Here is a 13,002-nt window from a genome sequence, read left to right on the forward strand (position 1 = left end):
TGCCAAATTTCTCTACCATTTTCCTGAAGGCCATCAGCAATTTGATTGGCTGTTAAGTTGTCATTGAACTTTAAAAGCAATTCATATCAAGAAACTCATGGTGTTATATTTGTTAGACTAGCCTATACTATAGCTTTAAAGGGCATTCCATTTCTTTGTAAAATATTTTTATTATCAAAAACATAAATTATACCTGAAAATATTTCAAAATTATGTTATTTCTATCTATGGATTTACTTGATTAAACTGAATTTGTTTTTAAAAGGGTTAATTAAAAATGGATGGTACTGGCAAAATTTCCTCATTGCACACTGCATGGTGCTGCCCATCTTCATTAGCCCAATTAGGTGCAGAAGAGTACAGACCCAAAACTCCATATATTTCATTTCAATATGATTTCACGGACATTTTTATTTCAGTAGGTAATTTCCTATCAAATTGATGTATTCCAATGCTGAAATCCAGAATGCCTACTAGTGACCTGTGCTTCTATAAGAGAGTATCTTTTATAAAACCTTATACCTGTAACTTAAAAAACCAAACAAGTTATTGCATTGTTGTCTTTTTGTAAGAATAAGAAACCGTGACCTTAATTTTGACTTAATTAATATATCTGGTTCAAAAATAGTAGCCTAGTGACCATATAGTATTATAAGCATCAAACTGGCTACTTGTTATCTTGCTAGCCTTTTTATTTATTTTTCCTCAAAGTGTGATGTCATTTTGATTGTCAATTAGTGACTTTGTGAGGGTTAGGTAGGAATGGCCATGTGTTGTTTAGCTTGTTTGAGATTCTTTTTTAAGGGTTTGGAACAGTTCTTTAAAATGTAGAAATTCAAAGAATAAATTTGTTTTTATCAACCAATCCTTAAACCTCTTATTTCGTCCCAAATGATGCAATGATGACCGTCACCGTGCAAATAGATCAAAAGGTTTAATAATCTGCACCATGGTAGTAAAATCAATCCTGTTTCTTTTAATTCAACATCTGTCTTTGTTCAAATAGCTATGGCCCATGAGCATTTATTTTTAGGTCAGTCTTCTTATTTAAATTGGCATGGTTAAAAAGGAATATCTCCATCAACAGGGAAATATAAACTTTGAAGACATGTACACAAAAAACAGTTCATCAATTGGTTGTTTGTATCCAGTTTGATGTTTGAAACTAGTAATTAACAAGACTTTTTATTCTTTTGCCTTATAATTTTTCTATATAGGTCCACCAATGTACCCTGTTACTACAATAATAAAACCTGATTCAAAGTGTCAAGTACTTTTGTATTTTTTATAGGAGGTGTAAATTTTGTCCAAAGATTAAAATTAGATAAAAAGTTGGAAGTACATGCAGGATGTGTAAGTTATTATTACTAATATTACTTAATGATAAATATTCATTATTCTTTTGTGGGTCTGTTTTAAAATGGGAATGAAGAATGCTTCATAGAATCAAGTGGTTAGAAAATCTGTTATTATTCTGCTCAAATGTGATTATGAAATACAGCTATCTATTATATTTTGTAGGTGAATACAATATGTTGGAGTGATAATGGTGAATGGTTATTATCAGGCTCCGATGATCAAAATATAGCTATCACTAATCCATTTACTCAAAAGGTAACTCTTTTTAGTATCAATTTTTTTTCTTTCTCTGTCTCATTTTAGCTTTTTAATTTGGACTATCGACTGTGTGCCAGCTTGCTATAATCCTTTTTTTCTTGGTTCAACAATATGTGAATATAATTAATGTCAGTTGAGGGAGTGATCCTTGTTTTAAGGATTTCATTCTGTAGTTGCTAATCTTAAAACTCTTCATTATAAAAGAGAAATAGTTCAAAATATGCCTACTTTGTCTTGTTGCTTACTGATTGATTACCAAATTAAGGTAATCAGTTTTTGTTATACAATTTCTTTTTCATAGTTAGCCACAATCTGGTTGAATTAGATTTGTTTATAGCTTGTTTTGATTTTTTCAGAAGATAGCCAGTATTCGCTCTGGTCATAGAGCAAATATATTCAGTGCTAAATTTCTACCTAATTCAAGGAATAATCATGTAAGTTGATGTTAATTCAATGGTTAACTTGATATTTGAAGTTTGACATAAGTAATACTTGGTTTTCTGAATATTCTACATTTCTACTCAAAGCCAAAACATATGTATCAAAAAAGTTCTAGAGCATAAACTAAAACATACAAGTGGTTACTATCAATATTAATATCAATGATTGCTCATATTTTGGTTTAGGTCATTTCATGTTCTGGTGCTGGAAAGATATTTTTTACTGAAGTCAATAGAGAAGATACCTATGGTAAAAATAGATTTGATTGTCATGTTGGTACAACCTATGAGGTAAAAATCATTTAAGACTTCATAAAGCTTGAGATTTGTCAAACCCAGCATTTTAATATAAACTATATTTAACTCATAGAACTAGCTTGTTCCATTATATAGCTATACAAAAGTACATAACAGTAATGACACAGCAGTGACAGTTATCTTGTGTAAGATTTATGGTGTCATTAATTCATGATTGTTATTCTTATGCATGCCATAAAAACTTCAATTGTTGTAGGTGATTACTGTACCAAATGAGGCAGCAACATTTTTATCTTGTGGAGAAGATGGTACAGTAAGATGGTTTGATTTGAGAGCAAAGACAAGTTGTTTAAAAGAAAACTGTAAAGATGTAAAGTAACATTTTATACATGACTTGAATTCAGAGAAACTTAAAGGGATAGATGTGCAAATTTTGGGGTTGATTGAGTCTTGAAAATATGTAAATTAGTCTTCAAAAGTACTAGAAATGTACATAAATTGCATAATTCCTTCAAAAATATCTCAAACAAGGAATTTTACTCACTATTTCTATATATGTATTGAGCACTATTTTAACAGTAATTTTTTTCTATATATCACAGAGGATCTTAAAATGACATTCAGATGCAGATAATTCTGAACACATATGGATTTGACGGCTCAAATTTTGACAGTGATCTGTGACAACTATTACTGATTGGCTTAGCTAAAAAATTTCCTACTTCAGAGACCAAAGTAAGATAGGTCAAAACGAATGGCGCATCTGTCCCTTTAATCAATTTATTTTAACAATAATACGTGATGTACCACACTCTATTTAGTTCCAATCTGACACTTTCGATGTACATAGCTACTCTTGTAACTCTTTAACATGATTTTGAGAGCTTATCGAATATTCTAAAATTTATTTTGAATTTTTCTTACAGGATGTTATGATAAATTGTAGACAAGCAGTTACTTCCCTTGCTGTCGATCCCACAATGCCTTATCATTTAGCAGCTGCCTGTTCTGATAGTTCTGTTAGAATATTTGATAGAAGAATGTTGGGTACTAGATCATCAGGTAAAAAATAATGACATTACAGAAAATTGTATGGCACTCACTTATAAAATGTTCTTCAGTTCTTCATTCAGTATTTAGATCACAACTTGGTATGTGTCAAGGAAAGTTATCTAAAGAAACGATGTAAAGCAATATGTTGCATTGTATTGAAGCATGGAAACCCTTGAACCAGTCTTAGCAGTATAAGACAAAAAGCATTTCAGACAGTTGAAGATATTGTGTTATTGAACAACTAGGAATTGAATGTTAGTATATACTATTTATTGTAGGTAATTATACTGGTAGGGGTATAACTGGTATGATTAGTAGATTTACAGCACCACTAGAACATAAAGCCTATAGAATAACCTCATTAAACTATAGTAACAGAGGGCATGATGTACTAGTTAGCTATTCTTCTGAAAATATCTATCTTTTCTGTACATTGGTAAGTTATATCTATTTATTTCAAGGATAACAATAATTTTATTCCCTTAATTTTAACATAATGTAGAGGTTTATCAAACCAGTTATAAAATTGTGCATAAAATGTTTATTTTCAGTCATTTCATGCCTATAATAATCATTGAAATGAATGAACTTTCCGTCATGCATTCACTATTTTCATCTTGTTTGAGCCCATTGTTGGAGACTGATTGAAAGACTAGACCCATCCGCCCGTTCATCCACAATTGGCTTGTGAACACTATAGAGACAACAGTTTATATTTGAAATTTGAAATTTCATTTATATTAATGATTAATGAGTTATTGCTTTTGACTTATGAAAAACGCGTCAAAATTTGTTTGTGAACGCAAAAGAGACTACAATTTTCATCCGATTTAAACGAAATTTGGTGTGCTCAATTATAATGGTGAGATCTAAGACAAATTCAAATTTGACGATCTTTTGATCAACAGATTTGAGTTATTTCCCTTGACTTAGTATAAATGCATCAAAATTTGTTGGCTTGTTAACGCGATACAGGTGACAGTTTATGTCAGAAATTAAAATTTGTGTGTTTGATTAAATCAACTATAAAAATGAGATTTTTGGTATGATTTGACACAGATTGTTGACCGCCCTTGATATACTGAAAATGTATCAGGAAAGTGGACTTATCTTGCTAGGGAACCACTTTTTTAATATCTGTATAGTATTATCATTGTAGACTTATTTTATATTTTATGATTATCATTGAATATTTTAGGATGAAAGTAAACCAAGAGAATTAAGAACAAGAAATACACCAGAGGTAAAACTGAAAAGTCAGGTTTTGAATTAAATTTTTATGATTGTTTCATCGTCTTTTTAAGGCGCATATTTCAGAAATTTAAGCTCAAATTTGAAATTTATGTATTGAGTGACCTAGATTTGAGACAGGTAATCAAGTATTGATTTGACATTATATTGTATGTTATGTGGGATCATAAATTTGGGAATTTTTGGTGTCTCCATGGATAATAATGATTGAACTACAAAAGTTTTACAGTGAGAAGAATGTTTGTATGAATTATTTCAACCCCAATTTAAACTTAATTGTAGGGAGATGATAGATTAACAGATGGCCAGTCATCATCAGGAGATGGTAGTGGTAGACAACCACCTATAAAAAGATTAAGATTACGTGGTGATTGGTCCGACACTGGTCCAAATGCCAGACCAGAAAGAGAAAGAATACAAGAAGAAAGTGGTAGATATATGTTCTATCGTTTTTGAATTACATTGTACTTTGTGATATCTGACATCTGAGTATTCCGACATTCTGTCTAATCCGACATCATTTTCGGGTCCCGATTGATTTCCTTCTTAGGCTAGTTTTAAAATTCTGAGTACTCGGACATTCTGTGTATTCCGAATTACGACACTAATCAGTGGTTCTGCGATCAGAAAAATCTGTATAATCCGACATCTACTCATCTTAATCACTTATCGCCAATTAGATAATTGCTTATTTTCAATGCAAATCACACGAAAACAAAAGATTGCTGAACTAACTTGTGCTGATTAATCACCGCCAATGACCTCGCTTCACGATCAAGGTCATTGCCTTTAGATCAAATGGCATTGGTACTCTTAGCATTCATTTCATTGTTTTACTCCCCGTGTATGTCGCATTACACAAAGTGTACTGTATAATATGTAAAAATTCTGTGTGCAAATTGACATTTGGGATCTAAATTTATCTATCCCTGGCTGATTGTAAATGCACTTAGAACTTAGAATTGTATTAATAATCATTTAATTCATCTGATATCATTTCAGGAAATCAAAGTCCACATGCCACATTAATGCAAAGGATGTCTGAAATGTTAACAAGATGGTTAGATGGTAGTCTAAGAAGAGATGATGAAGGACCAGGTCAAGTTGATGCAGAAGGAGCTGCTTCAAACCTTGCACAGCCTACAGCAAGTAATGATCAAGAGATGACTGATGGTTCTGTTCGTCAACTACGTTCTACCAGCTCTAATCCAAGTCCATTGGTTTTGGAGACTCCTCCCACTCATAATCAAGAAAGTACTCAGTCTACATCAGCTATGATGGCAGATGAATCCTCTCAGTTCACATCAAAGCAACTTCCTTCTCATAGGACTCCATCTTCATCAAATCATTCTCTTGAAAACACTCCTTTATCCATAACTAGTCAAACTTCTTCTCACAATGTTACATCACAAACAGGTGCAACCTTTGCAGTCCCAGATGCAGGTATTTCTGTGCTCAAATCACCACCAAATTTAGATGAGATTTTAGCATCAACTTCTTCTATAAACCCTTGTAGTTCTCACCAATCTTCTCAACTTCCAAGTGATACTTCAGATGATAATACCCAATTAAGTGGTTTGTCTCCAATGGAAGAAAATTTTCCATCTGCAGTTGATAATAAAGAAACAGGCAATATATGTTCAGATAGTGTGTCTGTGTCATCATTAAATGTTGCTATGTGTAGTCTAGACAATACGAAAAATGAAACTTCTAAAGCATGTGAACCTTTTAAATGTGTTACTATTGAAGATGACAATACTGTCCCTTCTGAGTGTAGTCTACCAAAACCAGGAAATTCATCTGATGTAATAACAAGTGATAAATCTTTAACATCAACTTCAACCCATACAGAATTTATACAAGAGAAATGTGCCTTTACTAAACAAACTCCTACCATACAAAAGATTTGTGAGAACACTTCACATGAACCTCAGTCCAGTCTTGCCAGATGTCCTACAGAAGAAAGTGTAGATAACAGATCTGATCAACTGACTGAAAGTAACATAGTCCCATCACTTGGATCAAGTACAGTAGAATCTAGTGCAATACCCAAAAGTCTTTCAAAAAGTATACAAACTGAACAAACTTTGGAACCATATATCCATTTAAATTATTCTAGTGAAGGTACTAGCGCTGGCACTATCAGTGTTGGTTTTACATCCTATGATTCAATGGGAGCTTCCTCATCTTCTCAAAGATCTGGGAATATTACTAATCCTTTACCACCAAGTGCTTCTAGTAACTCTACTCAACCCTCTGACCAGCAATCAAAAGAAATACAGAGAGTTGATAATGAAGCTATGGATACTACTGAACAACAGATTACCAGTGTAGACAGTATGGATACTGGTATTAATGTTACTAGTCAAACAGTGGCTACAACAGAACCAGATAATAATGATCATAATAAACCCTCTACATCCACAGATCAAGGTATTCACTATCAATGTGTTACATGTTGTTCATTTTTTTTAACTTAATTTTAAGATGTCATTTAAATGTTCATCAGTTTTTTTAGAAATCATAAACCAGATATAAATCATGTCAAATCAGCTACTGTCTTATGGATGTATTTACTGCCTTCTGCTACATCACACTTTCAAAGAAACATTATGTCAATTGCCAAGGTGATATCAATTAAAGATTTTTACAGTTTGTTTTTTTTTTTATCAAAAGGATTGAATATATGTTAAGTTACCAGAGCATTGAACTTTAATGATGGTTTTCCTTATTTTTTGGTGTCAAATTAACCAAACTATTTGATTAATGGGTGTTTCTAATGAATTATCATGTATTCTTAATCATATCATTATGTTCTTGTTGCATATAATTGAGAGTTTTAACTAATCATAACTGTCCATGTATATACAGTCTGGTTAAACAAAAAAAGACTTTTCGACCTTTCTTGATTGGTCACTCATTAGAATTCTGTTGGTAATTCTATTCTAATCTAGTTAAATATGAATTACTTATGGACAAATTGGTATTTTTCCAAGTCATCAGAACACCTCTACTTTCTATTCATATAAGTATTTGCATTTTCATTTTCATTAATGAAAATAAGGGAACCCATCTTTAATTTACCATTGAAAATTTTTCAGGAAGAAGTAACCAACCATCCTCTAGTCGTGGAGGCAGACAAAGACGTATAGGTATAAGTGGACCTCCTACTGGTAATTTTCAACTTGGAGAAGAAGAAGAAAGTAGTGATGATGATATCATACCCAGACCGATTCCAAGGTGCCGTTTCTTTAGGTAACATTTGGTAAATTAAGCCTTAGAAGTTTCAAACTAACATCATAGCCTGATAACCTAGTAAAATAATAGCATGACAACAATGTTCCCTTTACTTTTCTCATAGAATGTATTTTGCATATGTGCATGTGTTTTTTAATGTTATCCTGAACATTCTGTACAAATCTTAAAAAATGACATGCATGGCTATAGATTTTATTTACAGTCAACCTACCTGTTTTTCAGAAATCTGTCACCTGTCATACAAAATTACCCTCATATATTTACAACTATTTTCTTTCTTTTGGATCATAATCAGTGATGTTGGTTTGAACTTTATTAATATACCAAATGTTTTATCTATATTCGTTCATATAATGGTATTCTGTATAGCTGTTGACAAGTCTCTGTATTACTATAAATTATATATATCTTATGTATGAATGAATGTTTGTTTAACTGTAGCAGCTCATGATCAGCTGCTCTAGAATGAAGCCTAAGTTCTGTTTTCCTGCAATTCAACAAAAATATACCTCGAAAGTTTACACTGTGGTAAATTCCAGGTCTTCATGTGTTTTTTAGCATAGATTGGTAGTGAGGAAACAGGAGTGTTTGATATGCTTTAAGTAGAATATCTATTTCAACATGATTTGTTATTTTAGAGATGAAAGTGATGAAGAAAGACATATAGCAGCATTTAAATTACAAACAGCATATCGTAAAAGACAAGAAGTCCGAGAACAGCATGAAATGAAAGATGTTTATCAACCAAAAACTAAGCGTAAATTTAAAGGTCATAGAAATGCTAGAACTATGGTATGATATTTGCATATTATAATAGTACAGAACTAAGTCAATTATATATTGATATTATTGTAAGAGAATGTAAAGAGGTTTTCAGAACTTTTATGTGTTTCTTGAATATTGATAGCTTTGATCGGCATCATTCCAAATTTTCAGTCAGACTGTCTTGCAATTTCAGTAAAAATATATGTTCTATTATATGTCATGTTGCTTTAGCAATGATACAATAGGACATTGATAATATACTACCAGTGCTAAAGGAGCATGCTCATATGTAAGAACCTTTGTCATATACATGAAATTAGTGGAATTGCAAGAATCAGAAATTCGACTGCAGATTGGAATGATGCCAGCAATATCCTCGATACACATACAAAATCTAGACCAATTGTTTTATATTTATTTTATATATTAGCATCATATTTCAAGATATAGACTCTGGTTTTTTTGCTTCAGATAAAAGAAGCTAATTTTTGGGGAGATGATTTTGTAATGAGTGGTAGTGATTGTGGTCATATATTTATATGGGACAGACATACAGGAGAAGTTATTATGTTATTAGAAGCTGATCGACATGTTGTCAACTGTTTGCAACCTCATCCATATGATCCAATATTAGCCTCTAGTGGTATTGATTATGATATTAAATTATGGGCACCATTAGAAGATACTGCTATATTTGATGTGGAAAAAGCCCAGGAGGTGAGAGTATAAAATATTATAGTGTCAACATAGATGTTACTGATGAGAGATGAAGAACTCAGATACCAGTGACACATCTCTAACAATTCAAACAATTTCTTGTAGGTTGCAAGCAACAATTCTTTTTAAATGGAATTCCCACAGGAACCAGGGATTTAGGTCATACAAGAATTAGGAAGCATAAACTAGGAAACAAGAATGTATTGTCTCTCTCTGACATTTTGATAGCTTGGTTCTTAATGGATTTGCAACTATTTTCTTATCAAAACTATAATAACCTTTCTGATAAACTATAACTATATATGTGAAACCAAGTTCAATCTGAAATTGTATGACAAGGGAATTATCTACCTAGCAAATTTGCATCTGAAAATCATGGGGTCATATAACTTTAAGGTGCCAGCTTTGCAATGTTTTTATCTCAGAATTTTACTAGTCAGAAGGTAGTTTGGTTAATTAAATATAAATTGTGTATTGAAAGGTAATTAGAAGAAATGAAATAATGTTAGAAGAAACAAGGGATACAATAACTGTTCCTGCAGCTTTCATGTTAAGAGTTTTAGCATCTTTGAATCAAATTAGAGCAGGTAATATACAATAACTTGATATTTAAAAACATTCAACGACTAACATCTCTTGGCAAACATTATGCCAATTTCAAATTTGACTTTATATGATATGCAGTTAAATCAATCATCTTGGAAGATAAATCATTTGATCTGTTAATGAAAAGTGGATGATAGATGTCAATCATTTATTAAACTATCAGGCTATTAGGTAGTAACTGCTTTGAATTTAATAAACCTCACCTAACTTAAATAGCTTGACTGTTTGATTATATAATGGATAAGTATAACTCCTGATTGTTAAATGGGTAATTTCTGGTAATAAGCAAAGGTTTCAATTAAATTTTTTAGGTAGAAATGTTACCAACCAGCCTGAAAATAATGTAGAAAGTACCAGTGATAGTGAATAATGTTAAGATGTATGACCAATGGGAAGAATTGAATTGAAATTGTTTAGATATATTGAAATTTTGTTCAGGAAAGTTCTGTGCCAATTTTTTGCTGATTTATAATTGAATAGCTTTAATTTTAAAAACAACATTTAAAGTCTTATTCTATATATAACAACTGATATGCTTATTTTTCCCAAAAGTGCAGTCTGTTTTGTACGGAAACATGGAGGGGACACGAGAAAAATAAAATATAACTCGTGGTCACGCCTTTGCATCTCATGACCACGATTAAGCTATTTTGTGGCCAGGACTTATCTATTTCATTGCCAGGACTTATCTATTTCGTGGCTACGACTTAGCTATCTCGACTTGCTGCCTCCCATTTTGTATAAATATAAATCTTACTTACTGGGAAAAGGTGGACTTTTAAGGATGTATTTTGATACTGGAATGTCATATAATGATATCGACATCATTCTGGCTCATAGACACAGTATCATTTTGAGTGTCAGACGAGATACTAAGTCGTGGCCACGAGATAAGAATTTTTTTTTATTCTGTATTATATGTCCCCTCTATGCTTCCGTAGTTTTGTCAACTGGCAGTTTGAAAACATGATTTCACAGTTGTGAAATGTGGAAGTTTTATGGGTATTATGGATTCTATATGTATCGGATTCTCATTTAAAGGGGCAGTATGAACAATTTTTATTATCAAGATTGTTATAAATTATACTTGAAAATATTTAAAAAATGTACTATTTACATCATTCTATGTATCTACTTGATCAAACTGGAATTGTTTAATAAGGTTTAATTAACCACTGAGTGTAATAATTGTTGATTAATCAGCTTAAACTACTTCTGGTTTTGGGTCTCATAAAGACTTGATATTTTTAGTTAAAATTAAGAAGAAGAGGAGTCAATAATTCGTTTATTTTGCCAAATTCTGTACAGTAGTACCAAAAAGCATAACAAACTTTAAAAGTTTACGTTAACCTTTCAGATAGTTACGGCATCAATAAATTAGCAGTTGGATTTTTTTAGTTTAAACTTTCAGATAAGTTAAGTGACACATGTCTCTAGATGTAAAGTTTTCAAAAATTTGAGCAAAAAATGTTCGACCTACTAAAAAATCAAAATGCCCCTTTGAGAAATAAAGTGAACACAAAAATTGGCAGAGATAAGTTTTTGTTGCATATATTTTTTGAATATTTAGGTGTGATGTGATCCCCCTTATATTCCATGGAACCATCTAATATTATTAAGGGTATGTCCAGTCTTATTGAAATCAAACCAAACTTTCGTTCCGTTTTTTATTAGCTTTTATTTTTGATATAGCTACTTCAGTTGGGGTCGACCTGGCTCGATTATGTCTGCTTTAACCATTCAAATTTCTGCCCTCTCCAGCGCTAGTATTTGGTGACGCAGCTTAGTTCAAAAGGTTAATTTGACTAATGTTCAAATGGGCTGTCGTTAGACCCCAACTGATGTGGTTATATTAGAAATACAAAATTTCAAAAATGGTATAATTTTAATTTAATTTAACAGACTGGGGTATGTTGAACATCTTACTAATATATATTTTTTAGTTGTTTATCTTAATATTACTGTTTTTGTTTGTTCTATTTATTGTTCTAAATCAATAATAATATTTGTCTCACTATAAAAGAAGATAAATAGTATGTTTAATATTTTGCTATATGAGTGGGTGTGTATTAGTGTACCTGTAGAGGGGTTTTCAACCTTTTTCTTTCTATTACACCTTTCACTGAAAGTTTTAGGATCCTTGATCGATTGCATTACCTTCCCTCCCCCTATAAATCCTTTCTTTTTTGTGATTTTCTCTCAGGTTTTCTTACAAGCTTTTTCATGTTGAAGAATATAGTGTGATTGAATAGAACAACTTAAATTATAATTATCAAACAATTTTATACTAGACTATAAAAAAGAGCTTCATTACCCCCCAAAAATTTAAAAATTACCCCCCTTGGATATAATTACTTCCAGGTTGAAAACCCCTGGTGTAGACCCTATATTTACGTGTGAGGTGAAATATTTATCTATTTGTTTGTTCTGTTATTTATTTAGTTGATAGAGAAGACTTGTTGACATATTGCTTTGCAAATTTAATTGCAAGAAGAAAAATTTTGAAACCGATCCCTTAGTTTGTAAATCTAATCTTGATGCTTCAAAGACCTCCTGGAAAGAAGATTTGGGTAGTGTTAGGGGTGATTGAAAGTAAAAAGTAGTGTAAGTCTGTGTTTATGGATATAGAGGCAGTAGTCACATCTCTTTGCCACTTTGTAGAGTTAAGGCTCTGACTTTATTTGATTTCTTGCGTATAAGGATTCAAATATTACAAGATATGAGATATTCATATGATACAAATTAACATTACAAGATCAACTGTTTTTGATCAAGTGTCATTTGTTTGCAAACCTTTGAACAATGTAAGTTGTAGACAAAGTTTTCTATGTTCTTAAATAGAATAAGAGGTGATAAAAAATATACATAATAGAAATGCATTGTGTCATTGTCATTGTGTTTATTTTGATGTAGTTCAAAAGTTTTCTTTATTTGGTATATCTGATTAAGTGTTTGTAGGTTAGATACATATCTGTGATGAAAGGCAATACGTTCTACTCTATGTAAAACTTCTCATTAAAGCATAATCAAAAACTGA

Source organism: Lottia gigantea (assembly GCF_000327385.1).
Source record: "Lottia gigantea unplaced genomic scaffold LOTGIsca_31, whole genome shotgun sequence".
In the NCBI taxonomy this organism is placed as follows: domain Eukaryota; kingdom Metazoa; phylum Mollusca; class Gastropoda; family Lottiidae; genus Lottia; species Lottia gigantea.